The sequence below is a fragment of the Vulpes lagopus genome, chromosome 4, assembly GCF_018345385.1.
Source record: "Vulpes lagopus strain Blue_001 chromosome 4, ASM1834538v1, whole genome shotgun sequence".
NCBI lineage: Eukaryota > Metazoa > Chordata > Mammalia > Carnivora > Canidae > Vulpes > Vulpes lagopus.
In genome coordinates, this window is record NC_054827.1 from 72,133,836 (window position 1) to 72,156,303 (window position 22,468).

The window sequence follows — 22,468 nt, forward strand, 5'->3', positions numbered from 1 at the left end:
TGTATCTGATGAAATGATGGGAGGAGAAGCCTACACTCAGAAGATTCAGTCAGCTCCTCAGTGATTAGGATAGACTGTATAAGCACGGCCTTATTTACAGTGCTTTCCCAGCTGCAAAAGCAAAATGTGAATCTCTAATTCTCATCTACTATATCCACATGTGTGTACAAATAGCAAATCCGATGTAATAAAAGAGATTCTGATTCCTTCGCTATCATAATCAACGTATTTATATTCATGCCTCTCCTTTTTATTCATCCCAAACACCACAGTCATCAGGAGGCACTAGGTAGGACTTTTAACATTCTATGTCTTGTTTTTCTCTGTAAAATGAGGATAAAACTCATCTAGTCAACAAAGTCTAAATATTCTGCAGCTCAGCAATAAATGAAGACAAATATATGCTAAATTGAGCACTTTTCCCTTTCAACTTGGTAAAAAATGTGTAGTACCTTCAAAGGCAAAGACAACAGGCTGGGAAGAATGCATGTTAAAAGCTGATTTGACCAAATAATTGCAATTGGAATGTCTGACCCACAAAATAGGTATTAAAAAAAAATAAAAGACCAACGCTTTGTTCTGAGAAAAGCAAAAACCTGGACACATGCAACAGCTTTTGTTTTTCCAACAAATAGGGAATAGTGGCTCATCCATGAACATTCTTAATTTTGCTGTTTACACATACACATACATTGACAGGAAACTGGAAGATATATATTAAGTTTGTCTTTGAGAGAGGCATTTACAGAACAAATTTTAGTGAATCAATTTCAAGCACAGTGTGAACAATAATCCACTTTCCTCCTTGCTAAAAATGTCTTAATGAAACAGTGAAAGGCACTTCTTCCCCCCTCCTAATTAAGTGCCACATGCTGTCTCTGCAGTGATCACAGGTCTCATTAGTGGCCAATGAAACTTTGGTATCAATCACATTAAGTAGTTCTATGTGGTCCACGTGTTTGCATCTTTTAGGAGTTGTTGCAGTTAAACCTTGTAGAAATTTGTGGCAGCACTTAGAATGTGAAATCATTCTCCCCTCCACCCCCCGAGAGGTACAAGGTAGGTGGGGACAGGGTAAGATGGGTTAGGCAGTAGTGAGCTCAAGTAAAACAGTAAGACAGGTCTTATTTTGATACATGGCTTAGGATCTTTTCCATAGACAACTCAGTGTGATGTTAAAGTGTTCACAAATAATTACACAGGATCTCTAACACCCTTTCTCTGTTGATAGTCTTCCCATTCCATAAGGAAAAGATAAGCAAAGTTTTTTAAAAACATGTATTTATCATCTATCCCATACCTGGTATGGACTGTTTTATCAATTTTTTATCACACTTATGATAAAAAAGAGGTGAAGAATGGAAGTCACCATTTTTAATAATCATCAAATTCATTTTGCCAGTAAGAGCTAAGCAAAAGAGCCTGACATGTTTTAAATTATTTGGTGAAAATTTTAGCCCACTGTCTTAAGCATAATCTTAATTCAAAAGATTAGAAACAAATTTTAATTCAAGAGATTCAGAAACTTCCTGAATATTATAAAGATATTTTAAATACTTTTGAGTGCACAAACTGAATTATAAACTTATCAATTTTCAGGTTAGACTGTAAGTTCCTAGAAAGAAGAAATCGTATCTTATTCAACTTTCTATTTTTAAAAGCACTTATCACTATAGTGTTCTTTCTTTTTCATTAATTAAGTGAAGGCTGTATATGCTAAGCACTGAATAAATGTTTATCGAAGTAGAAAATATTTTTGTGGCAGACAGACCCAAAAATGACCTCCAGTGATTCCCACCTACTGGTGCAATCCCCTTCGTGTCAAGTGGGACCTGTGACTTGCTTCTAACCAATAGAAGAGGGAAAGGTGATAGCTGGTTACTCTCATGATTAGGTTAAATTTTCTAAGTCTTCAATTTTCGTAACTGGAGAGAGAGCCTCTTTGTGCTGGCTTGATGATGTAAGTATATTGGAGAAACCCAAGTAGCAAGAAACTATAGGCAGTCTCTAGGACCTAGGCAGATTCCAGCCATTGACAGCAAAATACCAGTCTCTTTCATATATGGTTACCGGGAACCACCCAAACATGCCCTTTAGGAATTAGAAAGCAAAACAAAAGCAAAAACAAAAAGCCAGGTAAAGCCAGCTTATGAATAAACAAAATGTCTTCTTGTATGGTTAAATTTTTCTTGACCCTTCTTAAGAAATAAAGTCATGTATCATAGAATTTTTAGAGCTTAGTCTCCAGAGGTTGCAAACACATGCTCACAGGATCAGATAAGGAATATAAATGAGCAAAGCAAGTCAACTGTAGCAAAACATAGCAGTGCAAGGGCTGCATAAATGACAACTATCATCATGCCTCAGTGTTTGAAATCCAATAAGGGGCAGCAGGGACGTAGCACACCGAAGAGCACAGGCTCCATCTAACTGGCTCAGTAGGTTTTTGCCTACAAATAATTATTGGTTCCAGTGTTGCTAGATACTGAGAGGTTTTTTTCCCCCCACAAAAGAAACCAAAACCACGAGTTATTAGGAAAAAAAAAAATTTGATCTCTAAACATTGAAAAACTAAGTTATTAAGGCCCGTCTAGATAACAAGGTGCTGTTCAAATAAAACATGTAGTCTTGTTTGACCCAACCCTTCATCTAGAGCTGAAGAAACAAAAGCCCAGTCTAGACTGATTACCTGTAAAAGGCCCTGCAATTAGGAAAACTTGTTTATTGTAACCCCATGTCATGCACCTAGAAACTATGGTATGAAATTAGAGATTAAGGATTTACATACAATCCTTTTTGACTATAAATTATTGATTTGTATCAATTGAGTAAAACAAGGTACAGCTAGTTTTATAGTGGAAATGATATGTTTAGGAGGTTAAAGGACTCTTTTTTTCCCTTTAGTCATTCAAAAGACAAAAGCAAAATAAATGCAAAATTCATCCAGTCGAAGCAGGACAAATCACTATTTACTAGTCATGTGCAACACTAACATTGGCTTAAATATTCATACACTTCAGAGCGAGGCTGTTAGCTTTCTTCTTTGTCTAAATCACACTGCCTTCCACTAACAGTGAGTGGATGTCAAACCATAGCTGCAGCCTCTTGAAATACAGCCAATTAAGGGATGCACAGTAAAGATATTCCTCCCTAGAGTTCACAAGGAATAGTGGGGCAAAAGAAACCCAGCATCCCATCTCTGTGCACAGAGCCACTCAACCTTTCACTGAGCTTCACCTTTGATTTATAAGCTGGTGGCATAGGACTCAGATTTCAGAAGGCCTGATCATTTCAGTGATAATTGCCTAGGTGTGAAAGTGTGGATGATCAATAACATTATTGTGTCTTGGGTAGTCAATGGGTATACACATTCACATGATTTATAATTCAGGCAAACTGACCAATAGACATACCCAGAATGACTAACGTGGAAGATTCAAGTTGTTAAGAAATGTATCAGCAGCCACTTTCCCTTCTTAAGAAAATTCAATGAATTTTTAGACATGTATTATATAGCGGTGTTTAGTAATTAGTAAGTTTAAAAATGAAAAGTCCTATCAAATGAGGAAGTAGTCATAGAGTTAGTATAAAATAATGACTAAGAAAGCATTTGGCTTTGGCTTTGGGTACATTACAGAATTTTTTACTCTTTACATTTAATTCTGCTAATTCCCTTATTATAGGGATGAATCACTAAATAGCTCTAGAGAGAAATGTGAGGTACTGGGTAAGTAGCCAAACATATCTTCTTTTGATTGGGTTGAACAACTCTCATTCATGAAAAAAAGACTGGGGGCTATTGGTGTGTCCTTTAAAGAAACCCTCCTTGTAATTTGAATTCCTGGCTCCTAGCAGGGCATTCACCCTGAAGAAAGAAAAGGGAGAGGGGATCTTGGGTGGCTCAGCACTGGGCGTGATCCTGGGGTCCCAGGATCGAGTCCCGCATCGGGCTCCCTGCGTGGAGCCTGCTTCTCCCTCTGCCTGTGTCTCTGCCCCCCCCCCTCTCTCTGTGTGTGTGTGTGTGTGTGTGTGTGTATGTCTTCCATGAATAAATAAAAATCTTAAAAAGAGAGGAAAGAGAGCAGAGAAAGAAGAAAAAGAGGGGGAAGGGGATAGATTTTTTTTAAAGGTTTATTAAAGTAATCTGTGTACAAGGCCCCCCCCCCAAAAAAAATAATAGAGAAAGCCTTCTTTTAAAAGGCAATGAATAGCTATCATACTTTTTAAAGCTCCTGTTCCTACTGGCAATGGTGAAACCATATTAATTTGGCTATTTGAGTTCCTGTTGTAATACTGGTAATTTCCAAATTGTAAAAGAAAATCTTGTACCTTTACTCCCCAATGTAGTAACTTTCGCACATTATTTACTGACCTTTTGCAGTGATAAAGTAGGAAAAAACTGACTTCCTAACAGGACTATTCTGGTTCATGATTGGGTAGAGGTGATCAATCCACCCTATTTCCCCTTCTGTGGTAACATTTCAAAACTAAGAGGAAAACTGTTCAACTAGTATCGTGATTTTCTTTGGAGAATGTCCTTTATCTCATTGGTAGGGACTCTGCTATTCTAGGCCTCAATGAACTGGGATTCTAGAGATGCAGGAAAACATTGAAACCAAGGAATATGATTGAAGATACTGTCTGGCAGGTCAACAACTACTATCTTCTTCCTAGGTCTATCTTAGTTTGAACCCCAAAATCACTCTAGGAAGTGTTTTAAGGATTCCTTTATCTATTAAATGATGCATTTTAGTTATAGACTTCTATGGTCTCTAGAACTTCCTGACTTCTTACTTTCTCATTTGAGTTTTGGTTTCATGCATGTCTCTGCCTATGTTCTAGGTTGCACTTTAATTATTGTACCAATAGGATTAACTTGCCTCAGCCTCATTTTTTCCAGCCATTTAGTGATGATAAACCAAATTATTCTTTCTATTATAACCTCACTTCATTTCTATATACACTTAGACGTGATACAGTGAAAAGCACTGACCACCAGAAACCAACAACTTAATTTTCATTTCTTAATGTAAATGTATGGCTTGGGGCATATCTCACAAAATAGAAGCCTGAATGAATTAAATGAACTGTACGCCCTGAGTATCTGCCCTACTTGATGCCATCACAGTGGTTAGCTTCATGGCTCTCAGAGGAGATATTTGGTCAATCTGCACCACTGTGGACACGTTATTTTAACCAGCTTTTGTTGTCATCACTCAGTTTCCCCATCGGAATAATCTATTCATCCAGCAAATATTTTCTGAATTCCTAACTGGAGCAAGGTAGCTGCTAGGCTTGAATCTTCATTGAATAAAATATATATTCTAATTCAGAGGCTGGCTTTGCTGGCATCTTCATGTGCGATTTTAGTCAAGCCATTTAATAGATCCGGGTTTTAAATCTGGCGTACTCAAAGTTCTTTTTTGTTCAATTGATCTATGAGTCATCAACAATTACAACTAACTCAGTGAAATTCACTTTTTAAAGTTACAAGTAAAGGAAATAAGTAATATTTTTATAAAAGCAATTTAAATTAGTTTTAAATTATAAATAAAGATGAATAAAGCTAGTTTCATGAAGGAAAGAGTACAGCCATTTACTCTCTGAATAAATGTATAATTATCTGTATAATCACATTTTCCAGTTTCTATCCATATTTATATATTCAGTTGTGACTGTAATTTTAGTCTTGAGAAGAGATCTTGATTTGACAGAGCCGAATATAAAATGTGATCTTGGAAATAAATAACTGTATTGAACACTGCCAACCATAATTCCACTCTTTCTTCAAGCTTCTTTCTTCAAAGCCCCACTCTTTCTTCAAAGCACTTCAAAGGTTCTAACTCCTTAGCAAACAGATGAGCATGTGTATACTCTGTACCAGGTCTCTGTGAGCTCCATGGCACACCAAAATGGGTCAGAATTATCCCAGCCTTCCAATCATTTAAAATGCAGGAGTGTGATGGACACAAAAACTCAAGCAAGTCTATATCTGGACATGGCTTGTTGCGTCCCTCTATCAGTGGCATTACAGGAACATCCACTGTGCAGTTTCACAGAAAAGGGCTGGCAAAGGAAATGGGAAGTAAATGTCCCTTTAAGGTCAAAGCTTATACATATACCATAATATTTACATATATTACATATATACACATAACACACATTACTTTTATTAGGAAACAAAAGCTAATATATACATACGCACATAATTCATGTGTAATAACTATGCATATATGTGTTTGTGGGCATATGTATATAAGAGGAGAGTGAAATGAGGATCCATTCCTGTCATTAGATTAAAAGACTTAATATGTATGAAGTGCTTGGAACTATTCCTAGCATATAGTAAGGACCATAAAAGGATGAGCTATCAGGTTATGGGAATTATCTGATGCTGAGAAAGGTCAGTGAGCTGGTGAGAGTAACAAGTCCTTACCAAACTGCTTCAGACTGCCAAGCCTTGACCATCCTGCCCCTTTTTTTCTGGAACATTTGCCTAGCAGAACATCAATGAATGCACTCAGTCCTCTGCAATGCACGGTAGACAGAGAACCCAATTAGGCCAAAGTGCCTCACCTGCTTTGCTATTTTGGGTGGTCGCTCAAGTGGCCAGTAACACTGCCCATGCTGGATTCCTTGTCTATATTTTTCTCAAATCTTTCACTGCCCTATTTTGCCAACTGTGCTGTTATTAATTTTTTATGCAAAAAGAAAAAAAGAGCATCTATAGGAAGAGAGGTCATTGCCTGACAAGAGATAATGTCTTTGAACAAATTAGGTAAGAAGCTGAGAATTAGGTAACTAGGGATTTGTAGTATTTTAATATACTTTAATCTCAAAAATGACTTGTTATTTTGTTTTTAACGTGTTATCTGTAGAATAAATTTTGAGATTTATGCATAATATCTTTCCTGGGAAAATTTTCTTGAAATTGTAGAAATATACAGTTTCTGACTTGTGCCTTTTAGAAGCTAGTTTCAGAGAGGATTTTGAGCTCTTGCTCAATTACATGGTGTATATTTTTTGCAATCTTTTTTTTTTTTTAACAAATCCCTTTATAACTTTGAGAAAGTGTAGTATTAGGTGTCAGAAAATAAAACCTCATTTTATTCTTCTTTAAAAAAAGGCAATTAATAACCTTGTTTAAAAAACCCTTTTCAAAGAAAGTAATACTTATAATCTTGAATCTGATGACAACAAAAAAATTAGTCTTTCATAATTTATAAGACAGAGAAGTATTTTTATGTTGTAGAGAATAAAAACCTCAGAAATACTGTCGTCCATGGTACAAATCTCAAAACCTTTCACAAAACAATTACGCAAAGTATACCTGAATATGCTGTACTATGAAAATGGTGAATTAAAAATCTTCAATGCAGGTGAAGGCTGCTGCTGCTTTTCTAATGAAGTATCTTCCATCAGAAAGCTTTCAGCCAAAAGTAATAGTTCTTTCTCTAACAGCAGATGTTCAGCAATAGGCATTATCTGAGTTAGTAGAGAAGCTGTTCACCAGATTTTAGGAGCTAAATGTCACACAATAAAAAACCTGTCAGTCCTTCAGTCACAATTTCAATTCAGCCTTGACCCTTAAGTGGGAAATCCACCTGCAAGGTCTTGGTTCCCCTCCGGCTTATTTCTCAACTTTGGACTACTTTTCCATTACCATCTCCACTGCTCTTTCCATTAACCAGTTAGTTTCTGATGCAGAAGAAACTTTAACACTAACAGCTGCTTCATGCTTAATCTATTTCCTTTTCTTGTTACGCTTGATCTTTTTTCAACTGCTCCATCACACAGCCATAACCAGTATTCTGTGTTGTTCATCTGTGGATTTTATCAAGCCATTTTATTAGCAATTAATTTGATAAGCCTGTTAGTTTTCACAGCTATGTAACTAGCCCATGTAGGATTCGCAGAGGAAAAACAGAGACAAAGGAAGACCAAGGCACTAAAAGAATGGAAAATAGATGCAGGATTACAACCTTGAATTAGGATAGGAGATTGCTAACTGCACTAGAACAGAGCCAGCAGTGAACAGAAAGGTTATGGGGAGACTACGTCATCAGTAGTGCTTTGAAAGGATTACTGAAGACATTAATTCAGAAAGGAGTATCAAAAATGACTCCAATACACCAGCAGTGTTTCCTGGCAAGCTGAGCAACCAAGAAAAGGCTAGAAAAGCCATATCTTAAGATTTTACAGGTACTTCTCAGTGCCTTCTACTCCCCACTAAAACATGGCACCTGTTCTCAAGGAAAAGTGAAAATACTTTATAATGTGTTAATTATTCATCAAGACACAGGCTTGTGACTTTGTGCTGAATGCCTCTCGGTTTGTGAAAATCTGGGGAGTTGGCGTGAGGTTTTTTTCACCAAATGTGAGAAGGCAATGCTTTTCTGTATTTCCCTCCCAGCCTTGCTGAATTTGCAAACGTCTCTCACCCTCTGTTTCTCCATCTGCACATCAAGGAAATTACGGCAGCCCCCAACCTAATTCATGGGGGTATAGGAGTTTTTAATGAGACAATATTTATATAGTGCTTTGAGCTTCCATGGAAACTCTGCTGTATAAAAACTATTCTCAGGGTACTATTAGCACAGTCTATTGAATAAAATGAGAGCTTTTATTAAGAATAATTAACAAGAAAAATGGTTCTTCAGCAAAAGAGAAAAAGCTATGGGGGGTTACCCTTCAAAACATTAATATATCCTCTTAAATTTCTGTTTTAGTATGAATGACAAGAGCAGGGAGTTGATAGGAACAGGGAAAGCTAGCTAGACTCAGGAGCACATTTACACCTAGGTGCCAACTTTAGGTTTGACCTCTCAAGGAAAGAGACACTTGATGCTTATTTAGATTTACAGTGTAAGTTGGTAAATAAACACAATTGGAGAAACACCTGACGGTATAGCTCTTTCACTTTTGAATTAAATCATTTTCTGTTGGAGCCATGTTCCAAGTTGAAAGCAACACTTAAAGAGTGGAATGAGGAAGGAGATAAGGGGAGACAAGTAGACAATGTGCTCTAGATAGAAAAGTACAAGTTGGTGGCTATAGGACTAACATTCACTCTAAACCTCACAGCCAACCTGTCAATTCCATTTATTCCGTAAGAGTCTTTCAAGTCCCTTTTATTATATTATCCCTTGTATTAGTTGGCTAGGGCTACCATAACAAAGTATCAAGGTTGGGTGGCTTAAACAACTGCAAATTATTTTCTCAAAAATTCTAGAGGCTAGAAGTCAAATACCAAGGTATCAGCAAAGTTAATGTATTTGGAGGCCTTTTCCCTTGGTTTGTAGATGGCTATCTTCCCCTTTGGTGTTCGAAAGGTCTTTTCTCTGTGTGTGTCCCTGTGTTCTAATCTCTTCTTTTTATAAGGTCATCAGTCATACTGGGTTAAGGCTACCTTAATATCCTCAAGTTAACTTGAATTATCTCTTTAAAGGTCCTATCTTCCAATATAGTCACACTCTGAGGTATTAAGGGTTAGGACCTCAATATATAAATTTAGGATTGGGGAGGGCACAATTCAGCCCATAACATCCCACATTACAATGGAGAAAATGAATGTAAAGAGGTGTTTTTTTTTTTAACGGTTTTAGAACTCTTTAGATCAATTATGTGGTAGCATTAGTCTTGAGTCCTCAATTAGGATTCCTTGGCCTTCACTCTTGTGGGATGGAAGGGCTACAAGGGTCTGAATGTGGGAAAGGAGCCATACTCAAAAGTCAGAAATAGTTCTGCATGTCTTCAAGAGATAATAATTCAGCCGAAGCCAATCATAAAAAAAAAAAAGCTATAAAAAGGAATAGTATGTATTAGTTCATGTTATTGACAACTATCCCTGAACAGGTCAGTCATAGGCTTATAAAAACAACTTGGGAGAACACAAAGAGTATCTTCGCGGGCATGGCAGGGAGGGAAAATAGATGGCTTGGAGGTGGTAGGGACAAGTTTTCATTATTCTTACTTTATCACACAACACCTAGAATCAATAGATACTTCTTAAAGTATTTTTCCAAGTCCATGGTATCTCTGGGGAGATTTTATTTTTTTTAATAAATTAGTTCTTGGGTCTTACCCTCAGAAATTCTGCTTTAATTGTTCTGGGGTGGAGTCTGGGTGGACTTTGGATATTAGCTTTTCTTAAAGTCCTTAGATGATGGGTAAGAAGTGGATCAACTAGAAGCTGGGTATAGATTGGTTTTATAGATTTGGAAGGTGAGTGTTTATACACACTAAACTAAATGCACACATATACCATGACCCAGCAATTCCATTTTGGATATATGCCCAACAAAGTATTTACAAAGGTTCTCCAAAATAAGCATAGCAATGTTTATGACAGCATTATTTGCAATGGCCAAAACCTACAATCAACACAAATGTCCATCAATATTAGAAGAAGTAAATAAGTGGTGGCATTTTTTTAAATTATTTTTTTCTTGGAGTTCAATTTGCCAACATATAGAATATCACCCAGTGCTCATCCTATCAAGTGCTCTGCTCAGTGCCCATCACCCAATCACCCCAACCCCCCCCCCCCACCTCCCTTTCTACTACTCCTTGTTTGTTTCCCAGAGTTAGGTGTCTCTCATGTTTTGTCTCCCTCTCTGATATTTCCCACTCATTTTCATTTTCATATGTGAACCATTTGGCAACAATGAGAATGACTGCATTACTGCTACTTGCGGACTCACAAACCTAGTACTGGGCAGGAAAAAGAAAAACAGACAAAAGAGAATACACTATGATTTATTTAATAGATATAAATTTCAGAAATAGGCAAACAGTTTACAGTATTCAACATCAGGACAGGGTTTAATTCTACAGGGAAGTAATGTCTAGGAACAACGCAAGGGCTTCTAACAGATATGAATGTTCGGTTTCTTAATTTGGTAATGGTTACATGGGTATATTCACCTTGTGAAACTTAAGGTAAACGCTCAAGGTTTGTACATGTTATATTTCAATAATAAGTTAATATTAAAAATGCCTACACAATTTTAACATGCAGTCAAGGTTGAGAACCAGAAGACTAACATCTACGGTGTCCCTTACAAGACTGAACATTTTTGTTTTATTTTTCTCAGACCTTTTAAGATTGACTAACAGTAGTAATGCCCTTCATCCTTCATTGATACCTGTTCTTTTCTCTATGTCCTCTCAGGTTCACCCTCCACACAGAAAGCTCCCTGTACGTGCTGTAACTACCACTTTTTAAAATCTGGAAGTCCAAAGGTCAGTGATGCAGTCACAAACTATTTGATCATAAAAACAAATATCTCTTTATAACCAAGTGTTTACTCACTCATTTAGTTCATTATGTATTCCATAAATAATCAGTGAAGAGAGGGAAGGAGGTCTTGATGCAATAACCTGGTACCCCTAGATGCACTGGGCTTATGCAAGCACACCATCCTGTAGAGAGCAGAGTGAGTATGCTCAGTTTCTTCCAGTTACCCTGGAGATAGCCTGTCTCCTCAGCACCTCATAGCAACAGATAAAAGGCAGTCTACTTGCTACTAGTAAAGAACATGTTGGAGAAATCCTTTCTAAAAAACCAACAAACACTTAATAGTTCTCAGGGATGAATTTAGCAACAAAGACCAATAGTGCTTCTTCCATATTCTATGGCTCTGAGCATCCAATCTAAATGTGCAAGTTAGGTAATGATTGCATTGCTGGCATCATACCCTTTCAGCCTTTTGATCCTTATAAAACAGAATCAGAGAGATTTACATTTATAAGATTGTAAATACAAAGCCTTCACTTGCTGGATGGCACTCACAAGTGCAGAGTACTCAGCTGAATTGACTCTCATATCCTCAAGGGGACACAATTCTATAGCCTCCCTCAGCTCCAAGAACCCAGGGACAGCTTGAGTAAACACATTCATGACCACAATGAAAATTTTATGTATTTTACTCAGAAGAAAGGATGCTAATAAAAGCCTATTTATTGTGGCAGACTCATAGCAAATTTAAGGTAATTTTCTTGTGGATTCAACGGCATAGAAATAAGAAATGAGGCTTGTGGCTGATTACATTTTACACTTTAGTAGCAGAAGTGGCATTTACACTTTTACGAAAAGGGAACTGCCTTCAAAGGAATTCTGTTTAGAGTCCAATGCTCCCCCCGAGGAAAGGAGTATCACTTTTATATACTCAAGCTACTAAGGTTGAACCAAAAGCCATAAGGGGTTTGATAAAAATCTTTAAAAATACCATTTTTAAAGCAACAGGTTGAAGTTCCAAAACATAAGATTTCCTAGAGAAACTGTCTAAAATTTATGTAAACTTGGCATAACTTCTGCTAGCCAAACTTTCAATCTAAAACTTTTTCAACCTGTAAAATGAAATTATCTCCTTAATTTTTGAAGCTTGTAATAAAACTGTACATAGATTAAATAAAGGAAAATTCTCCCTTTCTCTCTCAAAATATATATTCCAAAACAAATATAAGAAACTACAGTACTGCTCAATAAGTTTTTAGATTTACAATTATAAATTTGTAATTGTAGTTAATTATCAATACCGATATTATTAATTTACCAGGAGGTCAGTATTGGGGAAAGTCTACTCCACTCATTTAAAATTATTTTTTACGTCTAGATTTTTTAAAAAGATATAATTCATTTATATATTTGAAAGACAGCGATCAAAGCAGGGAGAGGAGTAGAGGGAGATGGACAAGCAGAATCTGCTCTGAGTCCTAAGCCCAACGCAGGGCTTGATCTCACGTATGTCCAGATTTAATAAAATCAGTGGATCATATTAACAAATACTCACTGAAGACCACTAGTTATGATATCCTGTCCTTGACGTTATAGGAGATAGAAAGGTGTCTAAACAAGGCCCTCACCTTCAAAGTACTCATAAGTTCTAGTGGTCAACAGCAAAGGAATAACATGATATGTGCAATGAATGCTTTAACAGTTCTGACTTAGAGCAACTCTAAAATTAAACAGAAACAGATTTCTCAACTAGACCTTAAAAACTAGCCAACTCCAATAATTACAGCATTTTCCAGAGAGAGGGAACAATATGAACAATATGAATTCATAAGACAATTTTCCCCAAAATGGGTCCGTTAACAACTGCATCACAATCCCTTTAGGAAATTAAACTATTGGCCGTATTCCTACTTCACATTTAGGATCAAGTAAGTCATTCTAAAGCCTAAGAATATAGATGTATTTCAATTCTGGTATGGTTGAAGGATAGTGTTATATTTTCAGGTGAAGGACATAGTGATTCAGCGATTCCATACATCACTTAGTGCTCATCACAAGTGCCCTCCCCAATCCCTATTTCACCAACCCATCCTCACCACCTCCCCTATAAATTTTTACATATCCTGTCAAGCAATCACTAGTATCAAGAATAGAATGCAAATGATATATTCAAACTGAAGACTAACATAGAGAAAAGTAGATGAGGTCTGGGAAAGTGGTTAGAGATGGTTGTTTGGACAAAGAGTATGGACTTCCTTTTGTGAAAAAGGGAAACAATTTGAGAAGAACAAGATCAAAGTAGTGTTCACTGATTTGGCAGTGGTGTGAAGGACAGAGTGGAGTGGGCAGAGAAAGAGACAGAGGGAAAAATGAGACGGCTACTTCAGCTGTCCAGAATATGTTCGAATATGTTCAAATGGGGACAGAAGTGAGTTAACAGAGGAAAATAAATGGATATTGAGAAAATTAAAACCACACTGTGATATTCACAACATGAAATAGACAATCTCACATCACTCTATCACCATATTCAGAGCAAGACATAGGCTAGGCAATGGATGTTTCCCTTCATTTGACTAATATCCCCTTTCTTTAAGAGTTGCTATTTCCTTTAACAATGTTAATTCTACCACCATTTAATCTCCCTTTCAGATAGAAATTATTAAGAATCCCAATTACTGAATTTCCTTATTTTTTAATTGAGATATTGATATATAAGGTTATAGAAGTTTAATGTGTGCAGCTTATTAGTTTGATACACTTACATACCATCATGGGATTGAATGATTATCATCATGGGAATAGAGGACACCTCTACGATGTTCCATAATTATGGCTTTCTTTTTAATGCTGACAATTCATATCTAGTCTCTTAGCAAATTGAAGTATATAAAGTGGTTTGTTAAATATATTCTCTACCCTCTGCATTAGATCTTCAGATCTTACTCATCTTCTAGTTCTAAGTTTGTACCCTTAAATTACATCTCCATAAATGGGGACCTGGGTGGTTCGGTTGTTGAGTGTCTGCTTTTGGCTCAGGTCATGATCCCAGGGTCCTGGGATAGAGTTCTGCACCAGGCATCCCTGCAAGGAGCCTGCTTCTCCCTCTGCCTATTCTCTGCCTTTCTCTGTGTGTCTCTCACCAATCAATAAATAAAATCTTAAAAAAAAACAAAAAACTCCATAACTCTTCCACTCCCTAGCCCCTGGTAACCATTACCCTGTTTCTATGAGTTTAGCTACTTTTAGATTCCACATAAGTGAAATCCGACATTATTTGTCTTTCTATGTCTGCTTATTTAATACATTGCCACCTTCTTGATAGCATTCCACTAAGATCAAGACTGTACTTCCATAACCCCTTCTCAGTCACCCAAAACAAGCCCAAACCCAATAAAAAGTCCATCTAACACCCCTCACTGAAATGCTTCTCAAATTTTTCTAGAGTCTCCTTGCTATAGCAAGCTAAATAAACCTAACTTTGGCCACAGGTATATTCCACAGTGGACTTCAATACAAAGGATATCAAGACAGACAAATCAACACTAAATAGCTGATTAAAGAAAGATAAAAAATAACCTTAATGTATGAAGACTCAGAAGCTTGAAAGAAAAAGAGGTATCAGAAGTATGAGCTAATTTTAGACTTGATAAACCTGAAGGGACAGCATTACATTCATGAGAAAATTTTAAGCAGACAGCATCTTTACGGGGGACCAGCAGTGGAGGAGACATCAAGGCGAGGTAGAGATAAAGCACCCTAGCACAAAAGTGTGCTTTATCTCCACTTCTAACCTGACACAAGACCCTCCCCTCCTTTTTCAGCCCTGTACAGCATTCAAAGATTCAGACTCTTAGGAAGGCATCCTTGGTGGTTTCTGACTAAGCACTTTTTTTTTGCACAGCATCAATGGGGAGACAAACAAGTCATTATCTAGATTTCGCCTTAAAAAGGAAGGAAAAATCCTGCCATTTTCAATGACACAGATGAACCTGGAGAACATTCTGGTAAGTGAAATAAGCCAGACACAGAAAAATACTGCATGATCTCATTTAGCTGTAGAATCTTAAAAGAGAGAAAACAAAAAAGAAAAACAAACAAACAAACAAAAAAAAACAAAAAAACAACCCATAGTAGTGAGAATGGTGGTTACCAGGGGCTGGTGGTGAGATAATTGAGAGATTTTGGTGAAAAGATAAATTTCAGTTATGAGTAAGTTCCGAATATCTAATATACAGATGGTGACTATAGTAAATTATAATTTGGTATTTGAAATTTTCTGAGACAATGATCTCAAACATTCTAATAAACACACAAAAACATTGTAATTATGTGAGGTGACAGATATGTTACTTTGCTTAATTGTGGTCATGATTTCACAATATACATGCATTTCAATATTTTTTTTTAATTTTTATTTATTTATGATAGTCACAGAGAGAGACAGAGAGACAGAGAGGCCGAGAGAGAAGTAGGCTCCATGCACCGGGAGCCCGACGTGGAATTCGATCCCGGGTCTCCAGGATCGAGCCCTGGGCCAAAGGCAGGCGCCAAACCGCTGCGCCACCCAGGGATCCCCTATACATGCATTTCAAAATACTGTGTTTTCATATTCGCATATATACCTTAAGTATTTATGTTCGTCACTTACATCTCAATAAAGCTCAGGGGAAAGTAATCAATGAAAAGCAATGAGCTAGTCTGTCTATTCTGATGTGTTCTCAGTCCCAGGTCTAGCACATCATATGAGCACTCAATGGATCTCTGTTCAGCGAGTAAAGAGGAAAAACAGAATCCAAGGGTGCTTGTCCACAGAATGCTAAGAATTTGATCTCCTAATTACTACTCTAACTGTGGGAGTGATGGACAGAGTTCCAGGGATAGGAATGAATGTGTACTGGTGATTTCAAGAATTTTAGAATGGAATGCAATGGAAACCTAAAAGACATCAGGCACACAGGATCTGATGAACAGACACTGAAACTCAAAATGTGCATCACAAACAGATGTGGGTTCAAATCTCGATTGTACCACTTCATAGACCAGGAAACTCATTTAAATGCTCTGAGCCTCCATTTTTCAACAGTGACTAGTTACAAAAGTGCCTACCTCCTAGGATCAGGGTGAGAACTACATAAGCCAGTTTATGAAAAGCCCTCCACACTGTGCATGAGACATGGTTGTGATTAACAAATGGTGATAAGATGAGACACCTGGATGGTTCAGTTTGTTAAGAGTCCAACTCTTGATTTTGCCTCAGGTCAAGATCTCAGGATTTGAGATGCAGGGCTCCACCCTGAGCATGGAACCTGTTTAGGATTCTGTCTCTCTGCCCTTCCGTGAAGCTCATGCACACACATCCTCTCTCTCCCTTAAATAAATTTAGGAAAAACACAGCAACAACAAGGTACCATCTTATACCTATCAGGATGGCTACTATCGAAAATGAGTATTGGCAAAGATGTGGAGAAATTAGAACTTTCATACATTGCTAGTGAGAATGTAAAATGCTGAAACCACTAACGAAGACAATATAACAGTATAAAAAGTAACAATTACCATATTATCCAGCAATTTCACTTTTGGTATATACACAAAAGAAATGAAAGCAGAGTCTCAAAGAGATCTATGGATTCCCATGTTCATAGCAGTATTTTTCTACAATATCCAAAAGGTAGGAGCAACCAAAATATCAATGGAGAAGTAGATAAAAAAGAGGCATATACATGCAATGGAATATTATTTAGCCTTAAAAAGGAAATCCAGGTAGATAACTCTTGATGACATAATGCTAAGTAAAATAAACAAATCACAAAAAGACACATACTATATAATTCCATTTATGTAAGCTATCTAGAGTAGTCAAATCCTCAGAGACAAAGTAGAATGGTAATTTCCAGGGACTAGAGGGAGGGGAAAATGGAGAACTAGTGTTTAATGGATAGATAGTTCCAGTTTATCAACATGAAGAGAGTCCTAGAGATTGAGTGCACAACCATGTCAATGTATTTAACACTACTGAACTGTATATTTAAAAATTGTTAAGATGGAACATTTTATATTATATACCTTTTACCACAATTTAAATAAACAACAGCAATCACAGATGACAAGGAAGAAGGCTAAGGGATGAGTTGTGTCCACCAGAGGTCACCCTCACTCAGAGCTGGCCAGTGTCCATAACTGCCCAATATTCAGTCTCTTCAGAGCAGTGTCCTGCAACGATGGCTTTGTAGACTATCAAGAGAGTGAACAGGTAACAATCAAGGCACTTACATAACTTTAGGAAAGGCTGTTTTCCTCAAAATTAGTTCCAGAGAAACGGAGGAACACTGGGCTTAGGAGTCCAAAACAGGAGGAACAAGGAGCAGAGAATTTTAAAGTAGCTAGAAAGATGGGCAAGAGTCATGGAAAGAATATGCTGCAAGAAAAAGTAAACTTTAGGAGAAAGAATTTGAAGGTGGAGAGTTTCAAACTAAGGTCAATGATCAGGAAAGTAAGCCACACTTTTACATGAGTAGAATAGTGGGTCATTAAGAAGTCAGAAGGTAAAATATATCCGACGGAATAGCAGCTAGGTTGTCTATTCTGACCTGGGCCATCAGGCTCCATTATTCCTGATTGGTATGGAAAATATGTAACTACCTGCTAGCTTCTCAGGCATAGTGACACACAGAAGGGGGAAAAACAAAGTCTGGAGACCAATTGGTCAATGTTGGACCTAGAACACTTTTAATACGTTGGTGGGATTCAAAGTTACATTCATTAAAGGGATCAAACAGGAGACTGAAATGAAAAATAGAGTGAACAGACAGTGATCATTCCTTTAAAGAAGTTGTTTTTAAAGAAATGAGAAATAAGGCATTAGTGTTAGAGGTCAGCAGGGACAATCATGAAAGATAGCTATGCTTTCACTCCTTCTGAGGTAGGAAACCTAAACCTCAGAACCTGTGAATATGTTCCTTTATAGGGCAAAAGAGACTCTGCAGATGTGCTAAAGGTTAAGGAGCTTGAAATGGGAAGAATATCTGCATTGATTCCATCTAATCACATGAATACTTAAAAATGGAAAACTCTGGGGGCACCTGGGTAGCTCAGTTGGTTAAGTATCCACCCTTGGCTCAGGTCACGTTCCCAGTCCTGGGATCAAACCCCGCATAGGGCTCCCTGCTTTGTGATATAATTTTTTTTTAAATGGAAAACATTTCCAAGCCGGCTCAGAGATGCTATTTTGCTGGTTTTGAAGACAGAGCAATGAGGCCATGAACCAAGGAAGGCAGGTAATCACTAGACTGAAAAGACAAGGCAACAGAATCTACTCTAAAGGTTCCAGAAGCAATCAATCCTGCTGACACCATGATTTTAGCCCAGTGAGGTCTGGGTTGAACATCTGACCTCCAAAACTAAGATAATAAGTCTGCATTGTTTTAAGCCAGTACATTTACAGTAAATTGTCACTACAGAAGTAGGTAATAAGACACTTCTTCACAATTAAGCTTTATCAAATTGCAATGATAAATTGTAGGCATGTAGGGTATAAAATCATGTTACATGGTAGGGTATTAACTAAGGTGTTACATCAAAGTTAAAAAATACACCTGAGTTTTGTGCAGTGACAGTATCGTAGCCAATGAGGTTTATTTGAGGCACAATTATTGCTAATTGAAAAAGTACACCTGAAATATATACAAGGGCTAGATATCTACCAGTATTCTAGTCCTGAAAATACATACCTACTATTCATATGGATCTTGAGAATGGACATTGATTCACCTTAAATAACTAAAAGTAATATGCAAAAGGAAAAAAAAAAGCATCTTTGAACTAAGGCAGCTTTGTTTCTAAATCAGGGTGCATTCATCATTTACTCAACACTTTACTGAGTATCTTCCCTGTGTCCTGCTGTGATGATAGAAGACAGGCAGTTCTGTCAGAAGCTTGCATGCTCATATTCTAGTGGTGTACTAGAATAAAGAAATAAGCACCATAAAGATATGTTTAAGTGCCTAGAAGAAACATAAAATGGAATTCATGAACACAAAGTGACTGAGACACAAACACATAGAAGGTGACAAAAGTCTTTCCGAAAATGTGACCTCAAAGATGCTACCTTAATAGGTTAAATGAAGAAGTATATGCATATTTAGGGACACGTGTTCCAGGAAGAAAAGTACAATGCCCCAGGGTGAGTAAGCATTTGACAAGCTAAAAGAATAATACGAAGTCCCATGTATGCAGCACAATGAAAATAGGAAAAGCAGTAGGAAATGAGTTCTGAAAGGAATGAATGGGGAGGCAGACGACACAGGAACTTATAGGCTATTTTTAAGACTATCTTTTACCCTGAGTGAGACATGATGCCATTAGAAATAAGATTTTGAACAAAGCTAGGACATGATTCAAGTTAAATATTAAAAGAGCTACTCTGGAGTGCTACATTGAAACTAAGTTGGGGGGTTGGGGTGGGGGTGAGGCAAACATACGAGAATCCAATTAGAATGGGAGGTATCCGTGACTGGGACTAAAGTGTAATCCTGGAGGAGGTGGTTGGGTTCTGAAGCTGACAAAAGTTTGCTGACTGGTTGTGGGGTAAGAAGGAGATAAAGCAGTTACCCGTGGCTTTCAAGATGTGGGACCTAAACACCTGGAGAACAAAATTGCCAATCTGAGCAGATCCTCAAAGGATGAGTTAGGGTCCACTACCATTTAGCTGGAGGGAAACATTCCAAATCCCCCGGCCAAACTCTAGGTTACTAGCCACACTTTCCTGCTGCCCTCCCTAATGGCACTTCCTTTGTGGTCCACTCCAGACTTTTCATTATCTGTGCCCCACAGAATCCAAGGATGCAGTCAAGCCCTCTTGCTATTGCCCTCATTTGGTGTGAAAGGAGAAGCAACATATTTTTCTCTACTCCTTGCAAAGTCCTTTCAAAGTATTTTCTCCTGAGTAATCAAAAATCAATTTCTGGCTGCTCTTGATGGTGACAAGCCCCTGAAAAACTCAGATCCTAAAGATGTATATGGTGGACCTAGTTCCTTTCTTAAAAAACATGGTGACACTTTTCCACATCATCCTCAGCTGTGAAGCTTTAACCAGAATTTGGAGGCACAAAAAAATAAATAAATAAAAATACCTTCCTGGATTCTGCGAAATATATATATCATATAACCCATAAAATAACAATTAGAAACTTAAAATTTGGGGGATCCCTGGGTGGCGCAGCGGTTTAGCGCCTGCCTTTGGCCCAGGGCGCGATCCTGGAGACCCGGGATCGAATCCCACGTCGGGCTCCCGGTGCATGGAGCCTGCTTCTCCCTCTGCCTGTCTCTCTCTCTCTCTCTCTCTCTGTGACTATCATAAATAAATAAAAAAAAAAAAAAAAAAAAAAAGAAACTTAAAATTTTAAATAAGTTAAATTTCAAAAACTGACATATCCCCAAAGGAAAAATGGAAAAATAAAAATAGACCATTTACAAAATAAATACTAATTCATAAATATGCAGTAAGTACATGGAAAAAATAACACTTATATGAAAGGAATGCATGGAGATAATGTCTACATATTAAATTGGTTGTGATCAAAAGAATCTTCTCATTACTTTCATATAACATTAGATTGGAGTAAATGCTCTTAATTGGCATGAACTCCCAGATTCTAAAAATGTATTTAAAAATAAGGAATGACAAAATATTCATAGGGATTTTTATTGGAGTATTATATTATATGTAAACAAATATTTGGAATCCTTATGACAGACCAATAGTAGAGGATTGGTTACATCAACTACAAAATACCCATACAATGGAATATATTTATTAAAATATGTATATACATATATATGTACTCAAAAATATTCATAGCGTATTGCTAAGTAATAAAAATCATATTGCAAAATAATGTGATCGCATACATGGTGTATACAGGTTATAAGATTAGTTTAAACATATACATATACACACCACCAACAGCATTAGTTTTTGAATTTATGCTATAAATTTTTCTATTAAGTATAAATGTTGATGAAAAAAAATCAATAAAAGCTACATAAGTGTCAGAAACTTTATATGGAGACTTAAGAAAATGTATGATAATGATGGGAAAACCAAGGGAAGACCAAATTACCTACACAGAATAACTGCAAATAAGTAGAAAATTTTGAGTAGAAAGAGGCTATATTGAATATATATTGAAATATTCACAGTAGTCACCTCTTGGTAATTTTCTTTACAGTTTATAGGTTTCCTACATGAAACACATATTATCTTCATCGTTAAATCATAGATAAACACAGGAACTTTATTTCACCATCTGATTTCACTTATATGTGAAATCCAAACAAAAAATTAAAAAAATAAAACCCACTTGGGATCCCTGGGTGGCGCAGCGGTTTGGCGCCTGCCTTTGGCCCGGGGCGCGATCCTGGAGGCCCGGGATCGGGTCCCGCGTCGGGCTCCCAGTGCATGGAGCCTGCTTCTCCCTCTGCCTGTGTCTCTGCCTCTCTCTCTCTCTCTCTGTGACTATCATAAATAAATAAAAGTTAACAAAAAAATTTAAAAAAAAAATAAAAAAATAAAAATAAAAAAATAAAAATAAAACCCACCAAAATAAAAAACAAATGAATAACCAAACAAAAAACACAAATAGACCCACAAATACAGAGAACAAACTGTTGGTTTCCTGAAGGAATGGGGAGATGGGCAAAATGGATGAAGGGGAGTAGGAGGTGCAGGCCTCTAGTTATGAGTAAGTCACAGGGATTAAAGACACAGAACAGGGAATATATTCAAAGGCATTTCAACAGCGTTTTACCATGACAGATGGCAGCCACACTTGAAACGAACATAGCATTATGCAATCAAAGTTCAATCAGAGGTGCCTAGGGGGCTCAGGTCATAATTTTCAGGTCATGGGATCAAGCCCCAAGTCAGGTGTCTTGCTCAGCAGGGAGTCTGCTTTTTACTCTCTCTTTCTCTCAGATAAAATCTTAAAAAAAAAAAAGTGTTCAATCACTATGTTATACACTTGAAACCAATATAACTTTGTGTATCAATCTCACTTCAATTTTTAAAAAGTTACTTTAAGGCTCTATGTTGTTCCTATCACTCTCCTTGTCTCCCTTACTACATTGGATTATGAATTTAAAGCTGGGAAGATCATTCATTTTTATTGTTTGTTCTTTTCTTTTTTTTTTTTTTTTTTTAATCCTCCACTGTTGTAATTGTGAGAA

At 37.0% G+C, this 22,468-nt stretch overlaps 1 non-coding gene and 1 pseudogene across 1 annotated transcript; both read left to right on the top strand.

Annotated features, from left to right (window-relative positions):
- The window catches only part of LOC121488796, a 174,971-nt pseudogene that overhangs the window by 34,743 nt on the left and 117,760 nt on the right, over positions 1–22,468 (top strand).
- LOC121490315 lies at positions 18,841–18,987 on the top strand. The gene has a single exon (XR_005987625.1). It is a non-coding gene; the product is annotated as a U4 spliceosomal RNA (small nuclear RNA).